The 22,743-nt window shown below is 43.0% G+C and overlaps 1 long non-coding RNA gene across 1 annotated transcript; it reads left to right on the top strand.

Moving 5' to 3' along the window:
- Positions 1 to 1,487: 1,487 nt before the first annotated feature.
- LOC133619049 (uncharacterized) lies at positions 1,488 to 3,705 on the top strand. Its single transcript, XR_009817389.2, has 4 exons — positions 1,488 to 1,587; positions 1,721 to 1,826; positions 2,131 to 2,236; positions 3,316 to 3,705. It is a non-coding gene; the product is annotated as an uncharacterized lncRNA (long non-coding RNA).
- The last annotated feature ends 19,038 nt before the right edge of the window (positions 3,706 to 22,743 follow it).

Here is a 22,743-nt window from a genome sequence, read left to right as displayed (position 1 = left end):
TAGAGACATGGAACTCACTCTGGTTACTCATCGTAGCCCCCCAGGTATACACTGAAAACCATGTGAAAATTGGACTACCAGAAGTGGAGTTATGGGGGGGTGCATTTCCCACCTGCCATAAAATGCACCCCCCATCTATCTCTGGCTAGGAAGGTCCTAGAGACATGGAACTCACTCTGGTTACTCATCGTAGCCCCCCGGGTATACACTGAAAACCATGTGAAAATTGGACTACCAGAAGTGGAGTTATGGGGGGGTGCATTTCCCACCTGCCACAGAATGCACCCCCCATCTATCTCTGGCTAGAAAGGTCCTAGAGACATGAAACTCACCCTGGTTACTCATCGTAGCCCCCCGGGTATACACTGAAAACCATGTGAAAATTGGACTACCAGAAGTGGAGTTATGGGGGGGGGTGCATTTCCCACCTGCCATAAAATGCACCCCCCATCTATCTCTGGCTAGAAAGGTCCTAGAGACATGAAACTCACCCTGGTTACTCATCGTAGCCCCCCGGGTATACACTGAAAACCATGTGAAAATTGGACTACCAGAAGTGGAGTTATGGGGGGGTGCATTTCCCACCTGCCACAGAATGCACCCCCCATCTATCTCTGGCTAGGAAGGTCCTAGAGACATGAAACTCACCCTGGTTACTCATCATAGCCCCCCAGGTATACACTGAAAACCATGTGAAAATTGGACTACCAGAAAGGGAGTTATGGGGGGGGTGCATTTCCCACCTGCCATAAAATGCACCCCCCATCTATCTCTGGCTAGGAAGGTCCTAGAGACATGGAACTCACTCTGGTTACTCATCGTAGCCCCCCGGGTATACACTGAAAACCATGTGAAAATTGGACTACTAGAAGTGGAGTTATGGGGGGGTGCATTTCCCACCTGCCACAGAATGCACCCCCCATCTATCTCTGGCTAGGAAGGTCCTAGGGACATGAAACTCACCCTGGTTACTCATCATAGCCCTCCAGGTATACACTGAAAACCATGTGAAAATTGGACTACCAGAAGTGGAGTTATGGGGGGGGTGCATTTCCCACCTGCCATAAAATGCACCCCCCATCTATCTCTGGCTAGGAAGGTCCTAGAGACATGAAACTCACTCTGGTTACTCAACGTAGCCCCCCGGGTATACACTGAAAACCATGTGAAAATTGGACTACCAGAACTGGAGTTATGGGGGGGGTGCATTTCCCACCTGCCATAAAATGCACCCCCCATCTATCTCTGGCTAGGAAGGTCCTAGAGACATGAAACTCACTGTTGACGGTGAGATGAGAAGTACTGTGCAAATCTTGCTTTTATAAGATCTGTATCAGTGGTTTTGAAGGCCCTCTATACTTTCAAGGGTGAAACTCCCTTTCAAATGCCATTTCTGAAGTCTAAAATATTTTCATGTACCATTTCAATCTTACAGATGAATCTGTCTAATAGTAGGTTTGTGCCTCACTTATCTTGTTTCCATGTTAAAAATACAAAGGTCATCTACCCACATGAGAGGAGATGCCTTTTTTTGGATCCATTGGGGGAATCTAAAAGGAACATTCAGAGATGCCTGGAGTCAACAAGGTATGTTTTTCCATTAAAGGATGATGTCTGATACATAGTACTTGCACTATAACGTCAGACAAAAAGCAGCTCTAAGAGCTGCTAAATGACAATGGTGCAATAGTTTTTTACAAGTAATATTTCTATCATTAAGGGCCTTTATGCGAAAGAAAGACTGCAATGTGACAAGGTGGACATGCAGCACTCTGGCCCATGCACGCCAGCAAGATGGCACATCATGTGGTGTCCTGGCCTTAAAAGTAAGTGTACTGTAAACTACTGAAACAATGTGGACAACCTCAAGGTCATTACCTTTTTTCATAAGAGAAATCCATGACCTGGTTTCTTACATGTTTGTGATATGTACCATTAAATATCCCAAAATTTTGATGTTAACAATTTTAATTACAGCAAGGTGGTCTTGCCGCTGGGCCTTAGGCCTGTCGCACCTCCACACTTGCGTATAATCATATGTTGCTCAAAGTAAAAACATGGATCTTATCATCTTGCTAGTTTATGTATTTATCATAAGATGCTTATACGCTAACCTAAGTTTTTTTTTAGTTTGCAGAGAAAATATTGAAAGGGCAGCCAATTAACATTGAGACGCACCTTTCGGCTGTGAACAATTTCAGACTGGATATTGCCACTATTCTCCTTCAAGAAACAGGTGAATTTTATTTTTAGCAGATCAATATTAATTACTTCATGTTTGAGCTGTTTTAAATCCCATGCCCTTCAGTTGGAATGACAGGGGAATGGGTAAACCATTATAGAGGAATGTACAGCACTGTATCCAAATGCTTAGTTCTAAACTGAAATTGCCCATAACCTTGGTACAAGACACTATGTTGTACCAATTTATAAATGCTGGATATTCTGGAATTATTTAAGTAACATTAATAGTGCATGTGTGGAAGGGGTCCTCTGGGTCCTACTGTCTCACTTTCTTTTAACCCTCTATGTCAGGGTTCCCCAAACTTTTTGACTCGGGGGCCGCATTGGGTTAAAACATTTTGGCCGGGGGCCAGGCTGTATATATATATATATATATATATATATATATATATATATATATATATATATATATATATATATATATATATATATATATATATATATGTATGTATATATTCATATATACATTGTCTTTATAATCAGTTTAGTCATTTAACATCAATTAACATTGATGTTCATCAACATTTAACATTGTCACGTTATCTATGGGAAAATTCATTTTTAGACAATATGATTTGCCTGAGCAGCTAGGAGACACCAAGAGTAACAAGCGGTAGAAAATGGATTAGAAAAGAAAGATTTAAAAAAAATAAAATAAAAAAATAAAAAATTAAAAATTAAAACTTTTTGTTTAACTTCTGACTTCCTGTGGGCCGGATTTTGGATGCTGGGGGGCCGGATCCGGCCCGTGGACCGTAGTTTGGGGACCCCTGCTCCAGGTAATACAAGACAGTCTTGATTTTAAGAATTTGAAAATTGGTTGACTGCTTAACATATTGCTTTACTTTAACACATTTAAAAACAGATTTTTTCTCGGTAAATGATGACGTATTTCAAATGAGGTTTGCCACTAACATTTTTAAACCATAAAAAATATTGATGGCACAGATTAAATCAAATAATCAGGACAGCTTAATACAATTACATATTACTGGAGTTTATTTTAATTTCAGCAAGATATTTGAAGAAATTCGAGACTGAATATTGATGCATACTCTTTTTTCGGAACAGATGATCTCAGCAAGGTCTGTCACAGCTGTGGGATGGAGGAGAGCGATAACCCTCAATGGGTACGTTTTCACTGTGCAATACAGTCAGGCTGTGAAATAGCAGGGAGTAGATAACATCATTATTGTAGTAAAATGGAAAATGTATTTTGGTGACAATGCATAATGCGTATGAGTTCAAACAGTGTACCTTCTGTTTTAATGTGTTTGTGTACAAATAGGTTGAATGATAAAGAGGTAAAAAAATAAAAAATTGTAATAAGCCCTACAAATGTTAGTGAAACCAACAAATACAGAACAGTTTACTTAACTCTTCCATGACCTACTCCCTCATTTCATACAGAAGCTGGAAAAAGGTCTCAGTCCATTTCATGTGTAGTATGAGCAAGTGGATTCTGTGGCTGTGAAGTCTCGATATGGAGCTGTAGCAGTGATAATGATGAATTATTTAAATTCGGAATTTATATACATTTAATGGCCCAACTTATCTGCCTCCTCACCTACATCCTCCTCCCCCACCTTAGATCTGCTGTGACATCTGTGATAGGTGGTTTCACCATGAGTGTGTCCTGAGGCCAGATGTGGATGGGGATTACCTGTGCCTTGCGTGTTCATGATGAGGGGAGTGTTGGAAGTATTAAACTATATTTATGTTATCCCCTTCTGCCCAATATATAATAATATTTCTGTTTATAGATGTATAGTTTTTTATGAGGAGTTACATTTTATTACCAAAAAGTGTTCTTGTTTTTGTGTTCACTTTATTTGACGTTTGACTTTGAATATTGTATATATAAATTATTTAACTATTGGTGGATTTTGTTATTTGTTTGTATTAAAATAACTTGCATTATACCTTGTTTGATAAGAAATTATATTTCTTCTCCTCTGACCTGAAAAAACCTATTTAATTACAAGACTGGTTTCAGATTGTATTATCGTAATACCGATGTATTTATGATGTTTGGTGTGACAGGGACTTTATCTCTATTGTGAGGTAAACTTTGTTAGAGAAGTCCCATGTACCAAGAGCTGGGGACACTGTACATACCAAGAAAAACATAGGGGGTGCATTCTCAGGCAGCTGGTCTGAACGTCCTGCCTGAAAATGCAAATAACTCCACCTCTGGAGGTCCAATTTTCACATGGTTTTCAGTGTACACCGGGGGGGGCTATGATGAGTAACCAGGGTGAGTTTCATGTCTCTAGGACCTTCCTAGCCAGAGATAGATGGGGGGTGCATTTTATGGCAGGTGGGAAATGCACCCCCCCCCCATAACTCCACTTCTGGTAGTCCAATTTTCACATGGTTTTCAGTGTATACCTGGGGGGCTATGATGAGTAACCAGGGTGAGTTTCATGTCCCTAGGACCTTCCTAGCCAGAGATAGATGGGGGGTGCATTCTGTGGCAGGTGGGAAATGCACACCCCCATAACTCCACTTTTAGTAGTCCAATTTTCACATGGTTTTCAGTGTATACCCGGGGGGCTACGGTGAGTAACCAGAGTGAGTTCCATGTCTCTAGGACCTTCCTAGCCAGAGATAGATGGGGGGTGCATTTTATGGCAGGTGGGAAATGCACCCCCCCCCCCCCATAACTCCAGTTCTGGTAGTCCAATTTTCACATGGTTTTCAGTGTATACCTGGGGGGCTATGATGAGTAACCAGGGTGAGTTTCATGTCTCTAGGACCTTCCTAACCAGAGATAGATGGGGGGTGCATTTTATGGCAGGTGGGAAATGCACCCCCCCCCCCATAACTCCAGTTCTGGTAGTCCAATTTTCACATGGTTTTCAGTGTATACCTGGGGGGCTATGATGAGTAACCAGGGTGAGTTTCATGTCTCTAGGACCTTCCTAACCAGAGATAGATGGGGGGTGCATTTTATGGCAGGTGGGAAATGCCCCCCCTCCCCATAACTCCGCCTCTGGTACTTCGGGTACTTTTGGTAACGTTATTTGTGAATGTTCAATTTGAAACTTCTTAAAACCAAATCAAAGGTAGACATCAGATGCATTCATTTATTTATTCATCCATCCACCCATAAGCTCCTTAAAGTTAAATGTCATATTTTTAAAATACGAGTATTGGATCACGTCGACAACACGTCGAATGAAGCAGCAAACATTCGTTCTTCTTGATGTCTCTAAAAAAGTACATATAGAGGTTTACTTTGGTGTACACATTCTTTACAGTATAGCTGTCATTTGGTAGACAATACTACATTTTCGGGACAGCAAATATTCCAATATTAATTGGTTGTTTTCGCCTTATCTGATCTAATGACGGCGAAATCATTAAATGCTCACAATTTTTAATTCATCCACAAGTAAAGCACAATTAAAGTAAACTTGGATTATTTCACTTTATGTACTTTTTTATGCCGAAAGAGGCGATTTCAGCCACTTGAATGACGGCGAAATCATTAAATGCTCACAATTTTTAATTCATCCACAAATAAAGCACAATTAAAGAAAACTTGGATTATTTCACTTTATGTACTTTTTTATGCCGAAAGAGGCGATTTAAAATAGGCTATTTCAGCCAACAGCCGCGTTAGATATACTTTTCGAGACGAGTGATGCAATCGAGTGACGTAAGCGCGCTCCCGCGTCAGGGGGTGCATATTATGGCAGGGGTGCGTTTTCCGGCACAACACCTGCAGCAGACACAGGTGCTGCAGGCACTGATGGACAGAGCAGAGGCGGCGGGAGGAATGTCCTCCATGAAGCGCATGGTGGAGGGGGAGGACCCCCAGACATTCCTCGATGTCTTCGAGGCCACGGCGACACCTGTTGAGGAATGGGGCGCGAAGCTGCTGCCGCTCCTCGTGGGGCAGGCGCAGCGGGCGGCGTTGAGTCTCCCGGCGACCGCCCGCATGCAGTATGCAAACTTGCGCTCTGCCATACTGGACCGGGTCCGCAGCAGCCCCGAAGACCGTTCCAGCTACGAGACGCAGCAATCCGTTGGCTCCAGCCCACGGTAATGTTCTGGAGCGATTCATGGAGGCCATCCCGGCCAGGACCTCCGCGTGGGTACGGTACCAAAGCCCCCCAGACATCAAATCTGCGATGAAACTGGTGGAGGAACACCTGGCAGTACAGCGGGAGACGGCAACCAAGACGGCCTAGAGACCCACCCCAGCACCCCGCCGGCGACTCGCCCCGCTATGGGGGGTGGAGGGAGAGCCTCTACAGCGGCGACCACGCCAGCCTGAGCCACCCGGAGCCAGCGAACAGGTTCCCCACACGGACATAAAAAAAAGAACACGCACCCAGAGACAGAGAACAAGGGGGGGAACACGGGGTCATAATATATCTTCGATTTGTGCATTTCAGGGTACCGGTGCTGCAGGGGGGGGGGGGGCTTCCCTCGCAGATGGCACCTCAAACCTCAGGGCCGGTGTGCTGGAGGAGCGGACGGCCCGGACACGTGCGCCGGGAGTGCTCCATGATGGAGGTGGGGCAGGAGATGCGGGTTGTCGGGCCTCTAGCACCCGCCCCCGATCTGGGGGAGACTGTGTCCCGGTAAGGGTACAAGGGGGTACATATCGGGCGATGGTGGATTCGGGCTGAAAACAGTCCATGATCCACCAAAACCTGGTTCGGCCCGGGGCGTTGAGGCAGGCGACACGGGTGAAAATGATGTGTATTCATGGGGATGTGCACGAGTACCCTATTGTGCCAGTGGAAATTGTATATAAGGAACAAAAGCATAAGGTTAAGGTTGCCGTAAGCGCACCTTACGCACCCCGTAATTCTAGTGACGAATTGGCCGGGATTTAACTATTTGGTTTCACAATGCGTTCACGGACAGTCGGCGAGGGGAGTATCTGCACGGTTCTCAGCGGCGACGCGGCCTCATCCGGTACCAGAGGTGGGTAGTAACGCGCTACATTTACTCCGTTACATCTACTTGAGTAACTTTTGGGATAAATTGTACTTCTAAGAGTAGTTTTAATGCAACTTACTTTTACTTGAGTATATTTATAGAGAAGAAACGCTACTTTTACTCCGCTACTTTTATCTACATTCAGCTCGCTACTCGCTACTAATTTTTATCGATCTGTTAATGCACACTGTTTGTTTTGGTCTGTCAGACAGACCTTCAAAGTGCCTGCGTTACTGGTGACGTTTCACTCCGTTCCACCAATAACATGCAGTCACTAGTGACGTTTGACTCCGTTCCACCAATCAGATGCAGTCACTGGTGACGTTGGACCAATCAAACAGAGCCAGGCGGTCACATGACCTGACTTAAACAAGTTGAAAAACTTATTGGGGTGTTACCATTTAGTGGTCAATTGTACGGAATATGTACTGTACTGTGCAATCTACTAATACAAGTTTCAATCAATCAATCAAAAGTGTGAAGGAAAAAAGACACTTTTATTTCAAACGTACATCCCGTCACAAGCCTAAAGACTGACTGCACAGTTCCTGTCTTCACAATAAAAGTGCCGCTCCATCGCGCCTGCGCTTTCAAAACAAGAGTCTCCGAAAGCCAGCGCAAACAAGCTAGCAAGCTACGGAGTTTGCCGCCAATGTATTTCTTGTAAAGTGTATAAAAACGAATATGGAAGCTGGACAGATAAGATGCCAAAAACCAACCACTTTCATGTGGTATTAGACAGAAAGGAGGAACTTTTTTTCTCCTCCATTTGAAAACGTGGATGCTATCAGCACTACTGTCTGATTACAATCAATGCAAGTCATCAGAATCAGGTAATACACCAACTTATATTCTTGTCTTCATGAAAGAAAGGAATCTATATGTGTTAAACATGCATGTATATTCATTAAAACACCTTTAACATGTAAACAAACACGGCAAAATAAATAAATATAAATTATATACTGTATATATGTGTGTGTGTGTGTGTGTGTGTGTGTGTGTGTGTGTGTGTGTATGTATATATATATATATATATATATATATAAATGTGTGTGTGTGTGTGTGTGTGTATATATATATGTGTGTATGTATATATATATATATGTATATGATATGTGTCTGTATGTTACTCATCAGTTACTCAGTACTTGAGTAGTTTTTTCACAACATACTTGTTACTTTTACTCAAGTAAATATTTGGGTGACTACTCCTTACTTTTACTTGAGTAATAAATCTCTAAAGTAACAGTACTCTTACTTGAGTACAATTTCTGGCTACTCTACCCACCTCTGTCCGGTACTGCCGAGCGGGAACCGGTGGGGGCTTCGCGGGAGGCTCCTCCCGCCCCCCGGTGGCAACCTACTGAGTCCCGTGATGAAACCTTGCGTGAGGCCTGGGACCAGGTGGATTATATTGACGGTCAGCTGGGGAGAAAGCGCGGGTAATTCCCCCATTTTTCAATTATTCGGCATAGATTATACCGAGTGGGCCGTGACACTCAAACCGGGGAGGAACACACCCAGTTGTTGGTGCCAAAACGCCGCCGGGAAAAGGTTTTCCAGGCGGCGCATTTTAATCCCATGTCTGGACATTTAGGGTATGATAAGACACTTAATCGGGTCATGGTCCGATTCTATTGGCCAGGCCTCCGGGCAGACGCGCGCCGTTGGTGCGCTTCCTGCCCGGACTGCCAGCTGGTGAACCCAGCGGCCACCCCAAAGGCGCCCTTGCGCCCATTACCGCTCATGGAGGTCCCATTCGAGAGAATTGGGATGGACCTCATCGGACTATTTCACCCGAGCACACGGGGATACCGCTTTGTGTTAGTCCTGGTGGATTACGCAACGCGTTATCCCGAAGCAGTGCCCTTGCGCTCTATCTCTGCCAAGAGTGTTGCGCAAGCGCTGTTTCAGGTCATCTCCCGAGTTGGAATCCCGAAAGAGATTCTGACTGACCACGGCACGTCCTTTATGTCGCGCACGATAAAGGAACTCTACGGGTTACTGGGAATTAAAGCGATCCGCACCAGCGTATACCATCCGCAAACGGATGGGCTGGTGGAGAGATTAAATAAAACGCTGAAAACCATGATCCATAAGTTTATGCACGAGGACAAACAGAATTGGGATAAATGGTTGGACCCCCTAATGTTTGCGATGCGGGAGGTACCCCAGGCCTCCGTTGGTTTTGCACCTTTTGAGTTATTGTACGGCCGGAGGCCTCGCGGAGTGCTGGACGTCATTAAGGAAAGCTGGGAGGAGGGTCCAAGCTCCAGCAAAAATGAAATTCAGTACGTCATGGACATGCGAGCAAAACTCCACAAGGTGGGGCACTTGTCACGTGAGAATTTGCTCCGTGCCCAAGAGCGTCAGCGGCGCACGTATAACAGGGGGACCCAACTACGCCTCTTTCCATGGTGACAGTAGTGAGGGAGGAGGAGGAGTTGGGGCCGGAGATCCCGTGCTCTGACCCGGCCCCTCGGCTGCCCCGTGACGACCAGCTCACATTAGCGCAGAGGGCGGATGTGGCTGAATTACAGCGGCGCTTCTCTGATGTGTTCTCCTCTCTGCCCGGCCGCACGAATCTCTTCCAACATCATATTGAGACCAGCCCGGGGTTACGGTGCGGTCTCGGCCATATCGGCTTCCCGAACACAAGCGCAAAGTGGTTCGGGAGGAATTAAAAACCATGCTTGAGTTGGGGGTGATAGAAGAATCCCACAGCGCGTGATGCAGTCCCATTGTTCTGGGAAGAAGGATGGGACTGTGCGGTTCTGTGTGGATTACCGCAGGGTGAATGAAATATCACGGTTTGACGCGTACCCAATGCCTCGGGTCGACAAGCTCCTGGATCGTCTGGGTACTGCTCAATTTTTCACGACACTGGATTTGACCAAGGGCTACTGGCAGATTCCCTTGTCACCAGAGTCCCGAGAAAAAACGGCCTTTTGCACTCCGGACGGTTTGTACCAATTTGTGACACTTCCGTTTGGCTTGTTCGGTGCGCCCGCCACGTTCCAGCGTCTCATGGACCGCGTGCTGAGGCCCCACGCTGCATACGCGGCTGCCTACCTGGATGATGTCATCATCCAGAGTAGCGGCTGGGAACAACACATGCAGCGGGTGGGGGCGGTGCTCGAGTCCTTGAGGCGGGCGGGGCTCATCGCCAACCCGGCGAAGTGCGCGGTTGGCCGGAGGGAGGTACAGTATCTGGGGTACCACTTGGGAGGGGGACAGGTGCGGCCACAGGTAGACAAAACAGCGGCAATCGCGGCCTGTCCACCCCCCAAGACAAAAAAAGAGGTGATGCAGTTTTTGGGACTGGCGGGCTATTACCGGCGGTTCATTCCCCGGTTCACGGACTTGACCGGCCCACTGACTGACCTCACCCGAAAGGGTGCTCCAGAACTGGTCCAGTGGACAGAGCAGTGCCAGCGGGGGTTTGCGAAGGTAAAAACAGCACTCTGCGAGGAGCCGGTGCTGAATATGCCTAATTTTGACATACTTTTCTGTCTGCAGGCGGACGCGTCGGACCAGGGACTGGGGGCGGTGCTGTCTCAGCGGGTCGGGGACGTCAACCGCCCCGTGCTGTACATCAGCCGGAAACTCCTGGACCTGGAGGCATGGTACAGCACGGTGGAGAGGGAGTGCCTTGCCATCCGATGGGCGGTCGGGGCCCACCGCTACTACCTGTTGGGGCGTGCCTTCAGTCTCTGCTCAGACCACAAACCGCTCCAGTGGCTCTACCGCATGAGGGATGCCAACGCGCGGATCACTCGGTGGTATCTGGCATTACAGCCCTACAACTTCCGGGTGGTCCACAGGCCGGGCGCGCAGATGGCCGTGGCTGACTTCCTCTCTCGGCCCGCTATAGGGGGTGGGGGGGAGTGGGCGTGGCCGGACGGCTGCCCGGCCTGAATCTGGCGGTGGAGGCATGTGGAGGGGGGCGTGGTTCACGCGCTCCCTGCGGGCGGGGTGTGTGCGGAGGCCGGCCATGAAGCGGCAGACAGGTGAGTGGAAGACTCAGCTGGAACGAGTTATCTAATCACCTGTTCCTTTTATTAGCAGCGTCGGAGACCATGAGGGGGGGGCGGAGCTGGAAAGCAGAGAGCTGAAAAGCCAAAGGAAAGACATTTGAGAAGGAGAAGAGCTGAAAAGCCAAAAGAGACTTGTGTGACAAATATAATTAAAACAATTGTAAAACGCAGCAGCGGAGTGTTGTGCCCTTTCCTGTGGTCTCCGAAGAACCCGAGACAGAGACATCTTCACAAAAGGTTTCTGTCTCTTATAGTTGATATAATAATGCAACTGCATCATAAAGCCTACATTAACTCCATGGTGTTCAGGGATGAATAGTCTCTCCTATTGCTATTGTACTATTTTTTCAGCTATAGTTACATTAATCATTAGTAATGGAGCAGCCTAGTTTTGAATGGCAGGGTCCCTGCTATCACATGTTAATAGAAAGATAACATTTACATAATAAAAATCAACTACAGGCTTCCAAAATGCTGTAATAAATTAAGCATGATGAATTGACTTGAAACTGTTTAATGTTGCACTTTTTATATGTAGAAGAAAAGTTTTGTCATTTTATTTAATCTGAGCAACAACTTGAGGCAGTTTAATGTTGATTAACGTGGGCAGAATCTTTATAGTGTTCCCAATGTTAAAAGGATAAAGCCATTGTTTACAAATTTGGTAAATAAATAACCAAAAAATGTATATTTTGTTGTTTTCTTACTGTACCGAAAATTAACCGAACTGTGACCTCTAAACCGAGGTATGTACCGAACCGAAATTTTTGTGTTCCGTTACACCCCTAGCTTAAACTGAACCCAAATACTGATTGAGGTTTTTACGATTAGATTTTTTGTGAAAGAAAAAGTAGATGAGTGAATGGAAGAGTAAGCCAGAGCTCCAAGAGAAACCGGTTTAGTTGACTTCGCCTCTATAACCAACCACAGCGGGGTAGGATCCAATGCTTCATGTTGCAGCCAATATTTAAATATTCTAATGTTGGTGGCCCAGTAATAAAATCTAAAGTTCAGTAGTGTTAATCCTCCCAAAGATTTGGGTTTTTGCAAATACAGTCTGTGAATCTTCTTATTCCAAATTAAGTCTAGATTTACAAAAGGAAAGAGGAAGGAAAAGTGGTATGCATAGGAACAGATAAGAAAATCACACAAGTACATTCATTTTTATTCAGTTGACACAGGCCACCGTAGATGAATTAAGTAAAGACCAGTGTTCAAAGTCTTCTTGGATTTTGGACAACAGTGGAGCAAAGTTTGCTTTATAAAGCTCTGCAAGTGTTAACGTAACCTGGACACCCAAGTATGTGCAACTTTGCAATTTTCAAGGGAAATGTGTGCAGATGGTATTTCTTAGCAGCAGAGTTTATAGTAAATATTACACTTTTACCCAAGTTCAATTTGTAACCAGACACATACCAAAAGCTTGAAGAGTACTCAGGGCATCCAGGACTGATACGAGAGGTCTGAGACATATGAGAGGAGGTCATCTGCGTAGAGAGAGACGTTCACCTGCACATAGTGCCTACATATACCTGCAATAAGCAGATTTGCACAAGGCGTAAAGGCAAGAGCAAAAAAGCAATGGGCTGAGAGGACAGTCCTGCCGCGTAGAACGATAGACGGGAAAGTATTGGGATTGAATATAATTTGTCCTGACTGAGGCCACTGGGGATGAATAGAGACGTTTAACCCACAAAATAAAACTATTACCGAAGCTGAATCTCCCCAAGACATAAAATATCCACTGCACCCTGTCAAAAGCCTTTTCCGCATCAAGTGAGATCCCTGCCTTTTGGATGTTGGAAGCAGGCATATTGTACAATAGATTAAAAAGTTGTCGAAGATTAGAAAAGGAGTGCCTATTTGAATGAATCGGTTTGATCTGCATTAACAATAGAAGGAAAAATAGTGCCAAGACGAGACAATAATTCAAAATCCACATTCAACAGTCTAATGGGATGATACAAAGTGCACAAAGAGGGATCTTGTCTTTTTTTAGAGGAGAATAATTGACGCTTTGTCAAGAGTTTGTGGGAGGTGGCCAGATTTAAATGATTAATTGAACATATCCAATAATAAAGGGGCCAAAACCTTTATAAAATGTTGTAAGGCTAACCGTTAGAGTTAAACGGTGCAGGTGTGGGGTGGGGCTTGGGGTTAGTGTGCATATGTATCCATGGTCCATAGTGTGTATGTATAATGTCTGTAGGCCTGGAGTAGTTCTGCAGGCATGGCAAACGGAGTTCAACTCCCCAGGTGTTGTTAACAGGGAAGGAGTTTGTTTTGTCTTTGCCGCACTGTTCTCTGGGTATCTTGAAGCAACAACCTTGCCAAGTCACTTACAGCCAGGGAAAACAATTAGGATTAGATTGTTTGCATTTGAGGACACGGAAACACATTGAAACCTCTCACTCTAATTGTCTATTTCTGGTCCTCAAATTCAAAATGCAGAGCAGACGGCGTCTCTGATGTTGTCTAGTTTGTGATTTAGTCCAAAACCACAAAATGCTGACTGTCCCTGCTTTGCCTGCATCCTCCAATCATTTGTAGCAGCTTTGGTGTACCTATAACAGCTGCCAGCATCTTGCAATTTGTCGATATAACAAGGCAACACTTACTCCAATCAGCAGATGTCCTGTTATCATGATTCCGAATAGGCAGATATCTTCAACATCCTCGACTGCAAGGGACGCCAGGAACGCAGTACTCTGCTTCTTCCAAGAGTCTGTTGTGTGTCCAGCAACAACCGTTCCGTATGGAAAGGCAGGTTCCCCATGAACCAGAGATCTTGTCAATTTTGTTGAGAGCCCAGTTGATCAATTGTTTAGATTTTGGAGAGCAGTGCAAAAAGAGGCTACAAAAATTTAAACAAGACAGGACAAGACAAAGAGGCAAGCAGGGCAGAATTAGGCTCCAGCGCCCCCCGCGACCCCGAAGGGAATAAGCGGTAGAAAATGGATGGATGGATGGACTTTCAACCTTATTGAAAATAAGATATTCTTCATCTCAGTATATTGATAATGACTGAATTAATTAATTACATATTACAAAACTGTTGTATATAATATTTCACAGAAATTTTATTATAAAAAGGTCAGTAAATGATGTATATATTTGTAAACGCTATGAAGTGGGAAAGGGGTAGGATTAAATAAGCTTTACTTCTTCCTACTCCCGTAAAGTGAAATGATATGAAACTGTGATGTATTATACTGTAAGTGTGTTCATGTTCCAAATAAACTAAAGAAATAAAGAAAGCACTAGTTTATTAGACAGACTTGCAAACTCTGTTGTGGTGTAGGCTACAAGATAACGTTAACGTTATCAGACACATACAAAAAGGCTCACGTTAACGTTACCGTTAGCCACTGACTATGCTTAGGTAACGTTAGTCTAGTCTAGCTAACATTACTGCAGTCCTGGTTGACATAAGAGGTAACGTTACTACAAGTGAGCAGATATGGAAATTAACCGGCAACAGTTAACGTTAGTTACTCGCCGGCGTTACCGCCACTGTAGCTGGGACTTGGGCAGCTGGCATAAAAATATGGGTTATACTTGTATAGCGCTTTTCTACCTTCAAGGTACTCAAAGCGCTTTGACAGTATTACCACATTCACCCATTCACACACACATTCACACACTGATGGCGGGAGCTATAAGAAGAGGGGCGTTCTTCGTCATCTCTGCCGCTGCTTCAACTCGTGTCGAAGATACGACACGCTTGTTGTGCTTCCCCCCCTTACACGAGAGCGAAGCCTGGCAATAATAGCATATTGCCGCTTCCTCGTTTTTTTTTGTGAAATTAAGCCATGCCTTGAAGCGCTTTTTCCAGTCCATTTTTTTCCTGCTTTCCCCATCTGCGCCTAATGACTGAGCTACGTGACGTCATTTCTTGTGATGTCCCACGGGGCATTTCTTGTCCGGACGGGATTCGTTCCCAGGGATTCGAATAAAGAGCCAACTCTTTTTCTTTACTATAGTGGTCTCGATAACGGGTACCGGTTCTCAAAAAGGGATTCGAGTCCGAGGACTCTGTTCTTTTCTTATCGAACAAAAGGGAAAACCGGTTTCGAGCATCATCCCTAGGTATTTTTGATATCGAAGTGTCTGTGTTTTGATAATGTGAAATAAATATTATTATTGGTCCACTGAACTATGGTATAACTACATTTTCTACATGCTGTACTCTACATGTCTTTAATGTGAGTGTGACATCATGAGGTGTGAAGAAGTGAGCAAACAGTCGCTTGTCACAGCTGTCTTTTAACAGCCCGGAAACTTTTCAATCTAAAAGTAAATAAGACTTTTACAACAAAGTACCAGAACTTTTCAAGGACGCATGAATCAACATGGATATTTGTATACAAGTAAAGGTATGGAAACAACATTTTTAACTAAAAATAATTTTATTTTTATCGTCTCGATAAGCAACTTTTATTAACACTAATCTAAGCACAGAAAGTCAGTGCCTCGCCAGCCATGAACCTCACTGCCACAGACTTACATGAAATTCTCCTTGCGGGTCGCCAGTTTGCCCTGTCCTTTGCATCTTCTTCTGCGACTCTCACCATGTCCTCACTAAGCACATCTAGAAACCTCCTCCTTGGAATTTCCCTTCTCCTCCTCCCAGGCAGCCTCATCTCCAGCTCTCCTACTACCAATATCATCACTGTCCCTGCATCCCCTGGACAAATTGGCGGTCAAAGCAGAGTGGGGACGGCGTGGCGATGTTGGGAGAGTGGCCATGCCAGCAACCTGAGGGTTCCTGGTTCGATCCCCATCTTCTACCAGCCTAGTTATGTCCATTGTGTCCTTGAGCAAGACACTTCACCCTTGCTCCTGATGTGTCGTGGTTAGTGCCTTGCATGGCAGCTCCCACCATCAGTGTGTGAATGTGTGTGTGAATGGGTGAATGCGGACATAGTGTCAAAGCGCTTTGAATACTTTGAAGTAGGGATGGGCGATATGGCCTTTTTTTAATATCTCGATATTTTTAGGCCATATCGTGATACACAATATATATCTCGATATTTTGCCTTAGCCTTGAATGAACACTTGATGCATATAATCACAGCAGTATGATGATTCTACATTAAAACATTATTGTTCATACTGCATTAATATATGCTAATTTTAAACTTTCATGCAGAAAGGGAAATCACAACTAAGTCAATTGACCAACACTGTATTTATTAAAGAGTTATTAAGCAGTGGCACAAACATTCATGTCATTTCAAAACAGAAAGTGCAAAATTGTCAGTCATTTTAAAACAAGCTATAAGTGCACTTTTGTGCATGATGTCTCTAAGATGACAAATCAAAACAACACTAAATTAAAATGCACTTTTTGTACAGAACGCCACTCCAATAGTTTAAAACAAATAAAGTGCACTTTTGTGCATGATGTCACACAAGATATTTCAATAACTGTCAAATAAAAATGAGCTGCTTAATAGGAAATCAAAGTGTGTATGTCCTTCGCTATGTGGTAGGTTACTGCGGACGTTATCTCTTTTGTTGTTGACTATTTTTTTTATACGGTGTTGATCTGGAAATGTTTGCCTCGGCAATTTGATGGTGTGGGCGTGTGGCACCGAACGGAGATGTTGACGTGTGGAGTAAGCACTCTACATTCTCTAGCAGGTGACTTTTCAAATGATGCTACATATTAGCAGTAATGCTACTTTTGTAGCAATGCTTTTTCCCCATACTTGACAAATTACGGTTGTCTGTTCGACATATTCCCTCTTGAAGCCAAACCACCGCCAGGCGATGGACCCCGTGCTGTTTTTCTTGGGAATTAATTCTTCCTTCATTTGTTACCAGATTCGCACCTTTTTGCTCTCGTATTACCGCTAGCATCACAGCTAACTTTAGTCATTCTGCTACCTCTCTACTGCGCGAGGGCGTATACGTATGTGACGTGTGTCGTGACAGTATGTGACGTGTGTAAGAAGGTGCGCTTACTGTCTGTGAGAAGGAGAGACAAGAAAGGGTGGGAAGAGCCTGCAGTGTAATGCCCGCAACTAAAAGCAACTGTGTGAGAACGTATACTCGAACATCACGATACATAATTTTCTATATCGCACAGAGACAAACCCGCGATATATCGCATATATCGATATATCGCATATATCGATATATCGCCCAGCCTTACTTTAAAGGTAGAAAAGTGCTATACAAGTAAAACCCATTTTCCATATAATTTGATTTGGAACCCCCACCGCCAAAAGTACAAAAAATAAATTTTCACACTTTTTTTTATTTATCCAAAGAGGTTTCTATATATTTTTAATTTAACTTGAATTAAATTTAATGCATGTTTCTAAATATCGATACCTACCAAGGTAGGTATTGGTTATCGGATTGATACTAATCTGATGGGATCGATACTTTTGTTGCAGTTTCTTATGTTCGTCTGATATTTCAAGTTCTGTAAGTATCAGTCATGGCGATACGAGCCCTGTATTTTTGTTGATATCGGCTCAGTACCAAAATTCCCAGTATCGCTCACTCCATTTTCAACATAAGCGGTCCTTTTTATAAATAAAATATTTTCAGAGCATTAAAAACTATTTTTATGACCTTTTAAATATGTTTTTCAATAGGAGGTTTGCAAATGACACCACATCCGCTTTTCTTCAAGTGCTTTATCCGACACAGATGACCACATTATAGCGTCTTTGGTGATATTTGTTAGCATCAAGAAAATATCCTTATAATAGTATCAATAAAGTAGATGAATAAAACTATCGTAGGCTAAACAGCATATACTGAATCTTGCTGAACAACAGGGACACGTATAGCTAAATAATGAGACAACATTTGAACTTCACAGCATAAAAACTGCAGACATGAATTGTAGATGAGACTAATATTTGTAGCAGGAAATCAACTTCAAACACACTTTTTTCTCATTAGTGTCACGATCACAGCAGCACCGCACTCGTTATGTCAATGAAATACATTGTCTTTCACGGATCAATGCTTAATTTGTGGACCCCTTAGATGTAAAGACATGATGTGCCTTCAATCTTTTCTTCTCTAAATTCCGTAAGGGTCAAATGAAGTGAGGTAACAGTAACCTCTTGGTAGTGATAAATGGTTTAAATCTTATAAAATAAGTTTTTATTAAGAGTGTAAAAATCCCCTCCATCCCAAATTTAAATATGTTTTCATGATCGCTTTTATATTTGCATCTAAACCTTTCAAAATAAGCTTAAATCTGCGCGGATTCAGGTAAATAAACGGTAACCTAATGGGGTTTAGACCATTGCCTGAAACCCAGAAGTGCCCGGATGTGCCTCTAGGTCACTTGATTGCAACCCACCTATATTATGAGATCCCTCTGTATATGAAATACTGGCTTTTAGTCACTTTTACACTCTTTTAATCCAATATAGTAATGCTGCCTGAAGCTGAGCCAATCAGTGGCCACGATACTGAACAGCGCGCTGTGATTGGTTTGGTCTCCTCTAGGCCAATACCCCTGTAGTATGGATATTTTGTGTTTGTTTAACCATTTTTTATGCTTGAAAATGCTTAATTCAGGACCAAATTGTAGAATATGCTTAAAAAATTATGTATATCTCAAAAATGTGGTGGCCGCAACATTTGAATCAATGTAGTAAGGGACGACAGTAGTTATGTGCGCAAACTTACACAAAATATCAACTTACAACACATGGTTTAAAAAAAGTATTTTTAAACTTTTTATTTTAGAAGTAGGGCTGGGCGATATATCGATATACTCGATATATCGCGGGTTTGTCTCGATATAGAAAATGACTATATTGTGATATTCGAGTATACGTTCACACGCAGTTGCTTTTAGCTGCGGGCATTACACTACAGGCTCTTACCACTCTTTCTTGTCTCTCCTTCTCACAGAGACGTAAAATAAGCGCACCTTCTTACATACGTCACATACGTAGATGCCCTCGCGGAGCAGAGAGGTAGCGGCATGGTAACATTAGCTGTGGTGCTAATGGAGCGGTGCGAGTGGTAATACGAGAGAAAGAAGGTGCAAATCTGGTAACAAATGAAGGAAGAATTAATTACCAAGAAAAACAGCATGGGGTCCATCATGTGGCGGTGGTTTGGCTTTAAGCGGGAGTATGTCGAACATACAACTGTAATATGTCAAGTATGTGGCAAAAGCGTTGCTACAAAAAGTAGCAGCCCTACTAATGCAGCATCATTTGGAAAGTCACCCGCTAGAGAAGGAAGAGTGCTTGAAACTCTGCATGTCAACATCTCCGTTTGGTGCCACACCAACAAAATGCCGAAGCAACCATTTCCACATCAACACCGTATGAAAAAAATAGTCAACAACAGAAGAAGATAACGTCCGCAGGAACCCACCACATAGTGAAGGACATACACTATTTGAGTTCTTATTATGCAGCTCATTTTTATTTGACACTTATTGAAATATCTTGTGTGACATCATGCACAAAAGTTTTAAACTATTGTAGTGCTGTTCTTTACAAAAAGTGCACTTTAATTTAGTGTTGTTTTAATATGTTATCTTAGTGACATCATGCACAAAAGTACACTAATAGCTTGTTTTAAAATGTCTCTGGCAATCTTGCACTTTCTGTTTTGGGAATGACATGAATGTTTGTGCCACTGCTTAATAACTGTTTAATAAATACAGTAAATTGACTTAGTTGTGATTTCCCTCTCTGCATGAAAGTTTAAAAGTAGCATATATTAATGCAGTATGAACAAGAATGTTTTAATGTAGACACATAGAATCATCATACTGCTGTGATTATATGCATCAAGTGTTCATTCAAGGCTAAGGCAAAATATCGAGATATATATCGTATATCGTGACATGGCCTAAAAATATCGAGATATTAAAAAAAAGGCCATATCGCCCAGCCCTATTTAGAAGCTTTTGGTGAAATCTTAGATGGGGAAATAGCAGAATATGAATTTAATTTTCTAAATAAAACTTGGTCAGTATGAGTACTTTTTGAGCACATTCAGCAATACCATGATAATAATGATAACCGTGATCATTTTGGTGACAGTAACTGCAATATGAAATGTTCATACCATTACATCACTAATTCTGACATTTCAAGTTCCGCAGGTATCAATAATGGTGATATTGCAGCTCTGTATTTTTCATGGTATCAGCTTAATACCAAAATTTCCAGTATCGCCCACCCCTAGTTTAAGCGGTCTGGTCGATAAATATGACACTCACTCGATAACTACAGTCGTCCTTCATATATCACTGTTCATTGGTTTCGGACACAACAATGATAAATGAATTTTCGCATAGTAGTAATCATTATTTATAAATCAATCAATCAACCAAACTTCATTAATAAAACGCTTTCATACATAAAATGAATGCAAAAGACCAAGAAAATTGTATAATATGCTTAAAAAACGATGCATATGCCCCCCAAAAATCTGGCTCCTCAATTACTACTAGTCGTCCCTTGTGTATCGATGTTAATTGGTTCCGGACATGGCAACGATAAATTAATTTTTCCGAGGTAGGAATCATCATTTGTAAATCAAATATTTTCATAGCTAGAGCATTAAAAAAAATTTTTTACGGCCTTCTTAATACCTTTTTTAACATTGCGAGAGCCCTCTGGACATGAAATAACAGCCTTTAATCACTTTTGCACTCTTTTAATCCAATATAGTAATGCTTCCTGAGGCTGACCCAATCAGTAGACAAGATACTGAACAGCGTGCTCTAAATAGTTTGGTCTCCTTTAGGGGCCAATACTAATGCAGTATTGATATTGTCTGTTTATTTAGACATGTTTTGCTTGAAAATTGTTATGTATCAGAGAAGGGAAGGAGGCAACAACCAGGGCAGGACTGCGGTTACTAGGTTTATTTGAAACCTTTGATGAATACGTGTCGTGTGTATGCTACTCAAAGTGAGTGAGTGTTGACTATGTGTAAAATTAATAATGTAAATGTTACCAAGGATTGTTGTCTGTAAATGTTGGTTGTATCTTTCGTCGTTATCCAAGGGGGCAAGGCGAAGAGGCAGTTCGTGGACAGGCAAGTGGTCGTGGGCAAGAGCAGGGCAGCGTGGTCTGGGTCCGAGCAGGGAGGTCGTGGATCGAGGAGGGCCGTCAGGAATCCGGATGGGTGTCGAGTGACAAGGCACGATCACGGAGGACAGGGGAGTCACTGTGGAAATACAAAAGGGCATGAACCAGGGGGAAAACACGGAGAGATAGAGCAAAACAAGGACGAGGAAATCACTGGGAAAGGAATGCCAGACGTGATGCTTACTGGAAGGTTAGCGACGTTCTGGCAAAGGTTCCTCGGGTCCGCTGGTCTTTATGCCGCTACCCCTCGTCAAGTCCAGGTGCGCTGATAAGTGATTGTTTGCAGGCTTGTTGCTGTGTGAGCGTGTTGTGCTCAGCGGGAGCAGAGGCTTGTCTGAGCGTGCTGCCAGCAGAGGGGTTAACAGAGGTGCCTGCAGCTCCAGCTGCAGAGGAAACGTGGGTTCGACTCCGCGTCATGACATAAATGCTAGAATTAAGACCAAGAAAATTGTAGAATGTGAATATAAAAAATCTGTGATGTTTGCCGCCATATTTAAAGCAGTGGTGTCAAACTCATTTTAGATCGGGGGCCACATGGAGACAAATCTACACCCAAATGGGCCAGACTGGTAAAATCACGGCATGATAACTTAAAAATTAAGACTACTTCCCATTGTTTTCATTGTTTAAAAATAGAACATTCACATTCTGAAAATGTACAAATCATAGTGTTGTTGGATTTTTTTTTTACACTTATATGTTGCGGTTAATAGTATTCTATCTTAATTTGCCGTTATTTGTACTTTCTGAATAGATTATGTGATAATGTTCATCAGTCATCTCATTGGTGTTAATTTTCAATCTATCAAGATGAACAAATAATTTCAAAATCAAATTACAGGATGCTATTTATGTAGTTTGCTCATTTTCCTCGACTGGTGTACTAACATCATGTGTTTTTTATTTTTTTTTACATATGTAGCACAAAGTTACAAATAATTGCTATTGCGACATCTAGTGGACACATTTAGAACAGCAGTTTCTGTTACGATCCGCTGCACGGATCATAGTTTGTTTATGTTTCTCGTCACATATGTTTTCAGCACATTTGATTTTGTTTGTGTTCAGTTGCCATGTCAGCTGATTACTTTCACCTGCCTCTGGTTAGTGTTCGGGACGCGCACCTGTTGCCCGGGCACTAATCAGAGGGCTATTTAGTCTTTGCTCTGGCCTCACTCTGTCTGGCTTCGTAGTTTGTTCTCATACAACTGTTAACGACTACTTAGATCTCATGCTATGCTATTTTTTCCTGCTAGTTCCCACGCTAGTCCTTTTGTTTTGCCTTTTGTGCTACGTGCATGTCTTTTGTTTATTCTTCATATGATTTATATTTAAAATAAATCATTTTTCCTACCTGCAAGCTGTGTCCGAAGCCGTCTGCATCCTTGGGAGAACCACAC

Source organism: Nerophis lumbriciformis, linkage group LG38, assembly GCF_033978685.3.
Source record: "Nerophis lumbriciformis linkage group LG38, RoL_Nlum_v2.1, whole genome shotgun sequence".
NCBI classification, from domain to species: Eukaryota; Metazoa; Chordata; class Actinopteri; order Syngnathiformes; family Syngnathidae; genus Nerophis; species Nerophis lumbriciformis.
The sequence above is the reverse complement of the archived record's forward strand: the minus strand, read 5'-3'. Positions and strand labels throughout refer to the sequence as shown.